This window comes from Cetorhinus maximus, chromosome 21, assembly GCF_964194155.1.
Source record: "Cetorhinus maximus chromosome 21, sCetMax3.hap1.1, whole genome shotgun sequence".
NCBI lineage: Eukaryota > Metazoa > Chordata > Chondrichthyes > Lamniformes > Cetorhinidae > Cetorhinus > Cetorhinus maximus.
The window spans coordinates 65,314,617-65,328,213 of NC_135899.1; the positions used below are offsets into that span (position 1 = coordinate 65,314,617).

Here is a 13,597-nt window from a genome sequence, read left to right on the forward strand (position 1 = left end):
AGGCTAGGAATCCTGCGACAAGTAACTCACCTCCTGACTCCTCAATGCCTGTCCACCATCTACAAGGCACAAGTCAGGCGTGTGATGGAATAATCACCACTTGCCTGGATGAGTGCAGCTCCCACAACACTCAAGAAGCTTAACACTGTCCAGGACAAAGCAGCCCGCTTGATTGGCACCACATCCACAAACATTCACTCCCTCCACCACCAACGCACAGTAGCAGCAGTGTGTGCCATCTACAAGATACACTGCAGGAATTCACCAAGGTTCCTTAGTCAACACCTTCCAAACCTACGACCACTACTATCCAGAAGGACAAGGGCAGCAGATAGATGGGAACAGCACCACCTGGATGTTCCCCTCCAAGTCACTCACCATCCTGACTTGGAAATATGTCACCGTTCCTTCACTGTCGGTGGGTCAAAATCCTGGAACTCCCTTCCTAACAGCACTGTGGGTGCACCTACATCACATGGACTGCAGCGGTTCGAGAAGACAGCTCACCACCACTTTCTCAAGGGCAACAAGGGATGGGCAATAAATGCTGGCCCAGCCAGCGAAGCCCACATCCTGTGAATGAATAAAAAAAAAAGGAACCCATTCAACCATTCAAGAAGCACTATTCCTATTAAAGAAAAAAGTAAGAAACAAAAATAGATGACAGATGAAATATTGAACCTAATGGAGCACAGAAGGAAGTTAAAGCAAATAGATCAACAGAATATCAGGAATTAGGTAAAAGGGTCAAACAAAATCAAAACATTATTGAAAAATTATTGAACAAAAATGTGAAGAAATAGAAAAATGCAAAAATGGAGACTCAAGAATAATGCACAAAGACATTAGCGAAATGACAGGAAAAGTTGGGTGTACATCTGGTGGATACATCAAAGGGAAATATGGGAAAGTGATCATGGAAAGGGACCAAGTACTTGCAAGATGGACTGAATACATACAAAAACTTATTTGAGGACAACAGACATGAAGAATAGCCAATAATTAAGAAAAGCATGGATGCTCCAAAGATCATGAAAGACGAAGTGAGAACAACAATAATTCCTTCACTGTCTCTGGGTCAAAATCCTGGAATTCCTTCCTAATAGCACTGTGGGTGTTCCTACAACACATGGACTGCAGCAGTTCAAGAAGGCAGCTCACCACTGCCTTCTGAAGGGCTTTTAGGGATGGGCAATAAATGCTGGCCTAACTAGCAACACCTACATCCCATGAATGAATAATAAAAAGAACAATAAAGCCAAAGGCCCAGATGAAATAGGCACCGAACAAATTAAAGTTTAGTCTTTGGAATAGACAAACCGACTCCCATCTTTAATGATATTTACGACACAGGAGAAATCCCAGAAGACTTAAGTAAATCATTATTTATTGCGCTGCCTAAAAAGCCCGGAGTAATTTAATGTGAACTCCATAGTGCCATCAGGCTGATGAGTCACATTACTAAGATCCTTCTTCGAGTACTGATGTATAGGGCCAGGAGCAAGGTGGAGCCAGAAATTTCAGCTTTTCAATGTGGTTTTGTAGAAGATAGAGGAACAAGAAATTTTATCTTTATGGTGCACATGCTATCAGAGAGAGCCATGGAGATGACAAAAGATGTAATCGTGTATTTTATTGATTATAGTAAGGCATTTGATGAGGTGAAACATGAAGCACTGATGAGCATGTTAGAATCTCTTGACCTTGATGACAAAGATCCTAGTGTGATAAGACGTCTTCAGCAAAGCCTTTGATTTCAGCAAAGCCTTTGACAAGGTCCCACATGGGAGACTTATAAAGAAGACAAATGCACATGGGATACAGGGTAATTTGATAAGGTGGATTCAAAATTGGCTTAGTTGTAGGAGGCAGAGGGTGATGACAGAAGGATACTTTAGTGACTGGAAGCCAGTGTCCAGTGGCGTACCACAGGGATCTGTGCTCTGTCCCCTATTATTTGTCATTTATATAAACGACATAGATGACTATGTGGGGGGTAGGATTAGTAAGTTTGCAGATGACACAAAGATTGGCCGGGTGGTTAATAGTGAGGTTGAGTGTCTTGGGCTACAGGAAGATATAGACAGGATGGTCAAATGGGCAGATAAGTGGCAGATGGAATTTAACACTGAAAAGTGTGAGGTGATACACTTTGGAAGGAGTAATTTGACAAGGAAGTATTCAATGAATGGCATGACACTAGGAAGTTCTGAGGAACAAAGGAACCTTGGCGTCTGTGTCCATAGATCTCTGAAGGCGGAGAGGCATGTTAGTGGGGTGGTGAAAAAGGCATATGGGACACTTGCCTTTATCAATCAAGGCATAGATTACAAAAGTAGGAAGGTCATGTTGGAGTTGTATAGAACCTTGGTGAGGCCACAGCTGGAGTACTGTGTGCAGTTCTGGTCGCCACATTATAGGAAGGATGTGATTGCACTGGAGGGGGTGCAGAGGAGATTCACCAGGATGTTGCCTGGGATGAAACATTTAAGCTATGAAGAGAGGTTGGATAGACTTTATTTTTAAATTTATACCTTTTATGCCCTGTTAGTCTTATTTCACCCCACCCCCACTAGAGCTGTACCTTGTGTGTCCTGCCATCTATTCTTAATTAGCACATTCTCTTAGATAATATCACCATCTTCAACACCTCTTTGTTCTTTTGTCTGTGACATCTTTTGATTATCTGCTCCTTTCACTGCTTGTTTGTCCCTACAACCACCCACCCCCCCCCCACTTCTCTCTCTCTCCCCACACCCCCCCCCCCCCCCCCACCACACCCACCCCCCACCTTAACCAGCTTATATTTCACCCCTCTCCTAAATTTACTCAGTTCTGTTGAAGGGTCATGAGGACTCGAAACGTTAGCTTTATTCTGCTCCGTCGATGCTGCCAGACCTGCTGAGTTTTTCCAGGTAATTCTGTTTTTGTTGTGGATAGACTTGGGTTGTTTTCATTGGAGCAGAGAAGACTTAGGGGGGACCTGATTGAGGTGTACAAGATTATGAGGGGCATGGATAAGGTGGATAGAGAGCAGCTGTTCCCCTTAGTTGAAGGGTCAGTCACGAGGGGGCATAAGTTCAGGTGAGGGGCAGGAGGTTTAGGGGGGATGTGAGGAAAAATTTTTTTACCCAGAGGGTGGTGACGGTCTGGAATGCACTGCCTGGGAGGGTGGTGGAGGCGGGTTGCCTCACATCCTTTAAAAAGTACCTGGATGAGCACTTGGCACATCATAACATTCAAGGCTATGGGCCAAGTGCTGGTAAATGGGATTAGGTAGGTAGGTCAGATGTTTCTCACATGTCGGTATAGACTCGATGGGCCGAAGGGCCTCTTCTGCACTGTGATTCTGTGATTCTGTGAATTGGGAACAAACTACAGCTGTAGAAGTTGAGACCAATCTAAGCGATTTTCTGAAGATTAAAAGAGAGGTAAGACAAGTGGGTGTTTTCTCCCCAGATTTATTCAATTTGACTAGTGAAAATATTCCTAGAGAGATTGAAGACCTTCTTGGATTATTAGTTAGAGGTTACAATTTTAATAATATAAGCTATGTCAAAGATGATATCGTTCTTACTGTTGACTCTGAGCCATAGAACCATAGAACACTACAGCACAGAAAAACAGGCCATTCGGCCCTTCTAGTCTGTGCCGAAATATTATTCTGCTAGTCCCATTGACCTGCACCCAGTCCATAAAACCTCCAGACCTCTCCCATCCATGTAGCTATCCAATTTATTCTTAAAACTTAAGAGTGAGCCCGCATTTACCACGTCAGATGGTAGCTCTTCCACACTCCCACCACTCTCTGAGTGAAGAAGTTCCCCCTAATGTTCCCCCTAAACCTTTCCCCTTTCACCCTAAAGCCATGTCCTCTCATGTTTATCTCTCCTAATCTAAGTGGAAAGAGCCTACTCGAATTTACTCTGTCTATACCCCTCATAATTTTGTAAACTTCTATCAAATCTCCCCTCATTCTTCTATGCTCCAAGGAATAAAGTTCTAACCTGTTTAATCTTTCCCTGTAACTCAAGACCCGGCAACATCCTAGTAAATCTTCTCTGCACTCTTTCAATCTTACTGATATCCTTCCTGTAGTTAGGCGACCAGAACTGCACACAATACTCCAAAGTTGGCCTCATCAATGTCTTATACAACCTCACCATAACATCCCACTCCTATACTCAATACTTTGATTTATGAAGGCCAGTATGCCAAAAGCTTTCTTTACAACCCTGTCTACCTGTGACGCCACTTTCAGTGAATTATGTATCTGAACTCCCAAATCCCTTTGTTCCTCCGCACTCCTCAGTGCCCTACCATTTACTGTGTATGTCTACCTTGGTTTGTCCTTCCAAAATGCAACACCTCACACTTTTCTGCATTAAATTCCATCTGCCATTTTCTGGCCCATTTTTCCAGTTGATCCAGATCCCTCTGCAAGCTTTGAAAGCCTTCCTCGCTGTCCACAACGCCTCCAATCTTAGTGTCATCAGCAAACTTGCTGATCCAATTTACCACATTATCATCCAGATCATTGATATAGACAACAAACAACAATGGTCCCAGCACAGATCCCTGAGGCACACCACTAGTCACAGGCCTCCAGTCTGAGAAGCAATCATCCACTACCACTCTCCGTCTTCTCCCACACAGCCAATTTCGAATCCAGTTTACAACCTCTCCATGGATACCAAGTGTCTGAACCTTCTGAACTAACCTCCCATGTGGGACCTTGTCAAAGGCCTTACTAAAGTCCAGGTAGACAACATCCATAGCCTTTCCTTCATCTACTTTTTGGTTACCTCCTCGAAAAACTCTACAAGGTTCGTTAAACACGACCTACCACACAAAAAGCCTTGCTGAATATCTTTAATCAGCCCTTGGCTGTCCAAATAATTGTATATCCGATCTCTCAGAACACCTTCCAATAATTTACCTACTACTGACGTCAGGCTCACTGGCCTGTAATTACCTGGTTTATTTTTGGAGCCTTTTTTAAACAACGGAACAACATGAGCTACCCTCCAATCCTCCGGCACCTCACCCGTGGCTAAGGACATTTTAAATATTTCTGCCAGGGCCCCTGCAATTTCTACACTAGTCTCTCTCAAGGTCCGAGGGAATATCATGTCAGGCCCGGGGGATTTATCTACCTTCATTCGCTGTAGGGCAGCAAGCACCTCCTCCTCTTTAATCTCTATATGTTCCATGACACGACTGCTGGTTTCCCATCCTTCCTTATACACTATGCCAGTTTCCTGAGTAAATACTAATGCAAAAAAACTGTTTAAGATCTCCCCCATCTCGTGAAGCTCCACACATAGACGACCACTCTGATCTTCAAGGGGACCAATTGTGTCCCTTACTATCCTTTTACTCTTAATATACTTGTAGAAACCCTTCGGGTTTACCTTCACATTATCTGCCAAAGCAACCTCATGTCTTCTTTTTGCCTTCCTGATTTCCTTCTTTAGTATTTTCTTACATTTTCTATACTCTACAAGTACCTCATTTGCTCCTTGTTGCCTATACCTGCTATACACCTCTCTCATCTTCTTAACCAGATCGCCAATATCCCTTGAAAACCAAGGTTCCCTATGCCTGTTAATTTTGCCTTTAATCCTGACAGGAACATGCAAACTCTGCATTCTCAAAATTTTGCCTTTGAATGCCTTCCACTTACTGAACACATCCTTGACAGAAAACAACTTATCCCAATCCACTCTTCCTAGATCCTTTCTCATTTCCACAAAATTGGCCTTTCTCCAATTTAGAATCTCAACTCGAGGACCAGACCTATCCTTATCCATAATTAACTTAATACTAATGCCATTGTGGTCACTGGACCCAAAATGTTCGCCTACACATACTTCTGTCACCTGACCTTTCTGGATCCCTAATAGGAGATCAAGTATTGCATCCTCTCTCGTTGGTACCTCTATATATTGATTTAGAAAACTTTCCTGAACATATTTGACAAACTCCAAGCCATCCAGCCCTTTTACAGTATGGGAGTCCCAGTCAATATGTGGAAAGTTAAAATCTTCTACTGTCACAACTTTCTGTTTCTTACATCGGTCTGCTATCTCTCTACAGATTTGCTCCTCCAATTCTCTTTGACTATTGGGCGGTCTATAATACAACCCTATTAGTGTGGTCACATCTTTCCCGTTCCTCAGCTCCACCCATATGGCCTCTGCAGACAAGCCCTCCGGGCTGTCCTGTCTACACACAGCTGTGATATTTTCCCTGACTAGTAATGCCACTCCTCCCCCTTTCATCCCTCCCCCCCTATCACGTCTGAAACAACGGAACCCCGGAACATTGAGCTGCCAGTCCTGCCCCTCCTGCAACCAAGTCTCACTAATAGCAATAATGTTGTAATCCCATGTGCCAATCCACGCCCTAAGCTCATCTGCCTTTCCGACAATGCTCCTTGCATTGAAATAGATGCACCTGAGAACATTTCTATCACATACAAACCTTTGATTTGTGCCTATACATGCATTCCTCGCTTGACCTTTATCCTCCTCCACCTCACTATCTGCTCTAACACTCTGGTTCCCCTCCCCCTGCAAATTTAGTTTAAACCCCGCGGAGCAGCACTAGCAAACCTACCCGCAAGGATGTTAGTCCCCCTCCAGTTCAGGTGCAAACCGTCCCGTCGGAACAGGTCCCACATTCCCTGGAACAGAGCCCAATTGCCCAGAAACATGAAGCCCTCCCTCCTGCACCATCTCCTTAGCCACGTATTTAGCTGCATTACCTTCCTATTTCTAGCCTCACTAGCACGTGGCACGGGTAGCACTCCTGAGATCGCAACCCTGGAGGTCCTGTCCTTCAACTTTGCACCTAACTCCCTAAACTCTCTTTGCAAGACCTCCTCCTCCTTCCTATCCACGTCATTGGTCCCTACATAGACCACAACATCTGGCTGCTCACCCTCCCTCCTGAGAATACTGAGAACTCGATCCGGCATATCGCGGACCCTGGCACCAGGGAGGCAACAGACCATCCGGGATTCTCGATCTCTCCCACAGAACCTCCTATCTGTCCCCCTAACTATCGAATCCCCTATCACCACTGCTCTCCTCTTTTCCCTCCTTCCTTTCTGAGCTGAGGGTCCAGTCTCGGTGCCAGAGACGCGACCACTACAACTTGTCCCTGGTAGGTCGTCCCCACCAACCGTATACAAAACGGTATACCTATTGTTGATGGGAACGGCCACAGGGGTGCTCTGCTCTTTCTGTCTATTCCCCTTCCCTCTCCTGACAGTCACCCAGCTACCTGCCTCCTGACTTTTAGGGGTGACTGTCTCCCTGAAACTCCTGTCTATTACTGCCTCTGCCTCCCGTATGATCCGAAGTTCATCCAGCTCCAGCTCCAGTTCCCTAACTCGGTTTGTCAGGAGCTGTAGCTGGATACATCTTTTGCAGGTGTAGTCATCAGGGACAATTGTGCTGTCCCAGACTTCCCACATGCTGCATTCAGAGCGCTCGACTGCCCTAACTGCTGCCTCCATTACCTACTCCTAATTTAATTAAAGGAACTTACCCGGCCTTACCTCGCTGGGAGCAAGCTCGTCCTCAGCCTCTGCTCACCGAAGCCTTTCGAGCCAAAGCCTCAAAGCTCCACTCCTTCACTGGGCCGCTCACACGCTGACCGCTCCTCTTCAGCTTCCCCTCCTTTTATTTTCAATCTCCCAATCACCTCTCCTCTCGCGCTGTTTTCAATCTCCCGACTGACTCTTCTCTCGCGCTGTTTTCAATCTCCTGACTGACTCTCCTCTCGCGCTGTTTTCAATCTCCCGACTGACTCTCTCGCACTGTTTTCAATCTCCCGACTGACTCTCCTCTCACGCTGTGTTCAATCTCCCAATCACCTCTCCTCTCGCGCTATTTTCAATCTCCCGACTGACTCTCCTCTCGCGCTGTTTTCAATCTCCCAACTGACTCTCCTCTCGCGCTGTTTTCAATCTCCCAGTCACCTCTCCTCTCACACTATTTTCAATCTCCCGATTGACTCTCCTCTCGCGCTGTTTTCAATCTCCCGACTGACTCTCCTCTCGCGCTATTTTCAATCTCCCGACTGACCCTCCTCTCGCGCTGTTTTCAATCTCCCGACTGACTGAAGAGAAACTGAAAAAGATTTTGGATACAGTAATGAGTGAAAGTGAGAAGAAAGGGTTGGGCATAAATTGTAAGAAAATAAAATGTCTCTTAGTGTCCAAAAAGAAAACCATACCAGAATGTAAGATCACAGTGAAGTTTGAAAATGTCACACAGATGGACAAATTATGTTACCGAGGAAGTATGTTAACATTGGACTGAAAGTGTAAACAAGAAATGAGACAAAGATGCATTTCAAAAAAATGAAAAAGATTATGATCAACTCGAAATTAGCCAAGAAAAGAAAACTAAGAATCCTGGAATGCTACAGCACACCAATTCTGACATATGGAAGCCAGCTTTGAACATCAGTGAAGCAATGCAGAGGAGAATTGAGGCTGCAGAATTGTGGTTTTTGTGGTGAATAATGAAGATATCTTGGACAAGTCACACTGCTAATGAAGAGATGCTAATAAAATCTGAGACCAAAAGAACTCTGGTGACCAAGATCAGAAAGAGACAGTTGGAATTTCTAAAAATATCATGATTTAGAAACTCTGATGCTGATAGGAAGATCAATGGTAAAATAGGTCAAGGTAGATAAAGAATGATAAAAGCAAAATACTGCGGATGCTGTAAATCTGAAACAAAAACAGAAAATGCTGAAAAAACTCAGCAGGTCTAACAGCATCTGTGGAGAGAAAAACAGAGGTAACGTTTCGAGTCCATATGACTCTTCTTCAGAGCCTCCAGAGCAAGATTAACATGGAGGTCCATGGTCTCCAATGCCCCCTTAAGGCATGGTACCTGAAGGGAGGGAGGGATGATTTTCACTCCCATAAGTAATCTGAGTGTCTTACATTTTGTGATGTGGCACTTCTGCCACAAATGTACCAAGAAGACTCCTTTGTGATCTGAACTGGATATCATCTTTTTCATACGTGCCCTCCAAGCATTTCAAAGGCAGACTGAAGCACTTAGTGAGACCTGGCCAGATATGAATTGAAAAGCTACTTGATTTCACAAATTGCAAGTGAACATAGAGTAACAGTCAAAGCAAATTCCACGTTTTTAGCTCAGTCTCATTTTACTTCTCCAAAACATGGAGGGAAAAGAAACTATGCACCCATCTCTAGCATGGCCTGACTTGACTTTGACAATATCCTTTTTTCAGATTCTTTCTAAATGCGAAAATTGACCACCTACAATTTTAGCCTCCAACACGAGACCCAGGATGAGTTTTACAATCTTCTCTGCAGTCCAAAGCTAAATTAGCTATGTGTCCCTTTCTCCCTGTTCACTCTGGACCTAGAAAGCAGAGGATATTGTACCCAATATATATCCATGCAAGATTCCCTAGCCTTAGCAGGTCTGTCATATCAACAAACCCCCTCTCCCAGACATATATCCTCTCACTCATGTTAATCCCATATGAATAGAATTGTCCTCATAATGAGTGTGTATATTTCTTTGCTAGCCTGAGACAATATTGTTTAATGTCCCTGATCATCCTAGCAAATTGGCCTGGAATGAAACATTAGATCCTTGTTATGACAGTTTGAAATGGACTGTGGGCAGAATCTTCTGTCCTCTCTTGTGGCATTTTTGGAGGTGGGGCGAACGTTTAATTGGGTGGGAGGGCGGCAGTTAAGCGACCTGCTGCCTTCCTGCCTCCACCCTGATTAGGTCCAGGGTGGGAAAGCCTCTGGTTGGCCTTCCCACACCACCGCCAATTGAGGCCCTTAAGTGGACAATTAATAACCACTTAAGGGCCTCATCCTGCCGCCGCTGGTATGAAACCGACTGTGGGTGGGCCTATCACCATGCGGTGTGCACAACAAGTAAACCTGTGTGGGCTGCTTGTCTTCTCCTGGGCGGCAGAGGTTCCTCCTTGAAAGGCACTCAGTGACTCATTTAAGGTACCCGGGATTGGGAAAGGCGGTGTGAGGGGCCTGCGGAGATCCACCTCCCTGCCCTTGCTTCTGACCCCCCCCACACACCCTTCAGCCCTCCAGCCTCGCATCCCGCAATCCCACAAAAACCCTCCTGCCACGTGGCTTGGGTTGCTCCTTAATCCTGGGCCTCTGCTGTGTGTATTTCCTGCAACAGTCACCAACTCCCCTGTGGCGCTGCTGAGCAAAAGTGCTGCCAGCCTCTGATTGACTGGCATCTTTTGGTAGGCGAGACCTCCAACCCCCCCCATCTCCCCCCACCTGGCGGTCCTGAGCCCAGGGATAGCCCTGCCACTAGTCTCTCTGCCTGATTGGATCGGTGGGCCTTCCCCAAAGTGGGTAATGCAGGTCTCTCATTGGCTCTCCAGACGGCAGGCAAGACCCCCCATTGCCTCCACAAGGTTCTGCCCTGTGAGTTATGCACCAGACTGGCTTTACTACATACTGTCCAGCATTGCAGCAGGTAGACTTCCTTTTGAAACCTGAACAAAATTGCTTTGTTATTAAAAAAAAAGCCTTAACTATAACTCAATACCAAAATCCTTCCCATGAAAAAACATGGATCAAAAATCTTGAGACATGATACAAACACATTTATACACATTCCCAGAGAATCGGCTCCAACTTTAAAAATGGTAAAGAGTTGGAGATTGGCTCCAACTTTAAAAATGGTAAAGGTACAAAAACAAAATTTCCCCGACATGTCCCCTCATGTGATACTGTCACATGAGTTGGGACATGTCTATCACTTTAAATCAAGCATTTATTACATTTTTAAAAACCCTCATGAAACCTCATTCCCCCAAATGCACATTTTGTATGTGGATTATATATAGAAATAAGTTGCATTCCTATAGCATTATACCATCCTCACGGCATCCCAATTTTCTGATAGTAATTATTGGGTGACCACTTTTCTTACATGATCACATTTGGGTGGGTGGACAATGTTATTGAGAGAGTGTGACACTACATGGTGTGGAAGAAGCCAGAGTAATACAGTTTTCCATCGCCATTCTTCTTCTATTTATTAAAGCCCCATGGGCAGGATCTTTAGGACAGCGAGCGGGGGGTGAGGGAAGGGGGGCAGGACTGGACCCGCTTGCCGACGCATAAAATGGCGCGGGATGACATCGGGCAGAACTCCCGATGTCACCCCGTGTCATCTCCATTTTCAGGTCGGCGGGGGCGTAGCTGAATCAGCTGTGCACCCGCTGGCCTTCAACGGCCTATTGAGGCCATTTAAAAAGTCATGAACCTAATTAATGGAGCTGCATGTCCAACCTTAGGGTTGGCAGACAGGCCGGGAGCCCTGGCGGGCTTCAGAAAAAGCATGAAACCTCATCCACGGGCGGAATGAGGTTTCATGAGGGTTTTTAAAAATGTAATAAATGCTTGATTTAAAGTGATGGACATGTCCCAACTCATGTGACAGTGTCACATGAGGGGACACGTCAGGGAAATTTTGTTTTTGTACCTTTACCATTTTTAAAGCTGGAGCCAATCTCCCTTAGCCTCAGGGAGGTCAGTGCACTATTTCATGCACACGCGCGAAAGAGCACACTCTTGGCTGAGTAAACTCCCCCCCTCCCCCCGCCCGCACAGGGAGTGCATAGGGCTTCCTGGCAGATGTCACCCTGGGCGGGCCTTAATTGGCCCGCCCACGTAAAATGGCAGCGCACCCTCAATCCGGGGTGCCAATCGGAGGCACGCCTGCCTGCACCCGTTCCTGCACTTCCCTGCTGACGGGGGGGAAAATTCTTCCCCATGTCTCTAAATCACTATCCCTCCTTGCATGAAAGCATGAGAACCAAGCTTTTTGCTTGGCTGAGATCCCCAACATAATGCATGGGGAATCATGAATCTAAACCCACTTCCTATACTCTGCGGCTTTCCCCACCTTATTTCTAAAATAAAACAGCAGTGTGTGCTCAAAATGCAAGAGAGTTCTTTAAGCTCTTCATATTGTTAAATATTTACTCTGTTATTCTGATTCTGGTTTGGCACCATCCAATTCGACCATTGCTCTGATTACTGTTTATACACTATGCCAGAAGTCTTAGATCTCAGTCATTAAAGACAACTTATCATTTAATCCGTTTCATAGCCCTAACACCCACGGAACGCAGTTCACCCAATGCTCATCAGTTCAAATTTAAATACCCTTCCCAGCATCTAACTGCCATCCATGGGCATGGCGACTGACAATGGAGCATTCAGCACAGATCCACTATTCTCCTCCCATTGGGGAGATCCAGGCATGTACAAGAATTAGTTTAACCACCATGTGTTTCTGATTGCAATCTAGTGCTTCAGCAAAATCTGGGAAAATTTTTCTGGTCTTTCTAAAGGACAAATTAAAGGGCGATTGAACATCAGATGTCAATAACAGGATATTAATTACAGTTTAAAAATGCAAACTCGGGCTGGACATAAGGATTTTATAAATTTGAAATAAAAACTAGAAGCAAATGAAAAATGCCATTACAATAAGATCATTCCTGCAGAGACCACTTTAAATCCAAATTTCAGTTGATCAGAAATCTGGCTCCATTTTCAAAAGTGTTCTCTGAGAGCTCTTGATGTTTGTGGGAACAATAATCATGCAAATATTTGTAGGATCACATCTGCAGTAAGAAGAGAAAACACTGAATAAGAACAATAGACTAAGTTTTTGGGCCCCGCCAATAACAGGAACGGATGCAGACAGGGCCCAAAAATGATGAAGCTTCCCAACCCTGTTTCCAACGACGGCCATTTTGACTGGGTTTCAGGGCCCAGGAAGGCCACCAGCCCCAGGTGGGCAGGCAATTAGGCTCACTTAGAGCCTCATTAAAAAGGGATTAAGGAACTAAGATCAAGTGTAGTATCTGTTCTTATCAGTTTAATATCTGATACGTCCCTTATCTGGGGACCATATATTAAATTGATTTTAAAAAAAACAGGCACTCTCTAGTCAGCCACCAGTTTCGCAATTTGAAGGGGAGATGATCAACTGCCTGGAAGCAGCAGACCAGGAGTGCCCACAGCTCCTCCTTGCTTGCCTGAGTGGGAGTACAGCCAATGGCTGCCCTATTGAGGGGCTCCCCACCCCCACAGCGGTGACCTGGCTCAGTCCCACTTATCAACATTTGGATATCCATTCTTGATGAAACAAAAAGACGTCATGGAATCAGCAATGGCTTTGAGAACCAGATTTTAGCAGGACTAAAGTTAGTAATTAGACTGGGTGATTAAGGTGAAAAAAAATTAATTTTGATGTGCTTCTAACTCGAAATACTTAAGTTCTCCTTTCTGTGTAAAAATCTCCCTCTTTTCCCCTGACAAACTCCTATTTCTAGCAATTTCCATTTTTATTTCAGATTTTCAATGTTTTCAGGTTTTCCCCCTTTTTGGATGGTATTGATTCATTTTACATTAAGTTTGATCAATAATACAGTAGCAGTTGACAAAAGGCTAGATCACGAGTGGTCTTAGAAACAGCTGACAGAAGTTAGACAATAATGCGCAAAATGATGAGTCAGGATTGAAAAC

The 13,597-nt window shown here is 44.9% G+C and overlaps 1 pseudogene; it reads left to right on the forward strand.

Moving 5' to 3' along the window:
- The first annotated feature begins 12,886 nt into the window (after positions 1 to 12,886).
- On the forward strand, positions 12,887 to 13,017 carry LOC144696227 (U2 spliceosomal RNA; annotated as a pseudogene).
- The last annotated feature ends 580 nt before the right edge of the window (positions 13,018 to 13,597 follow it).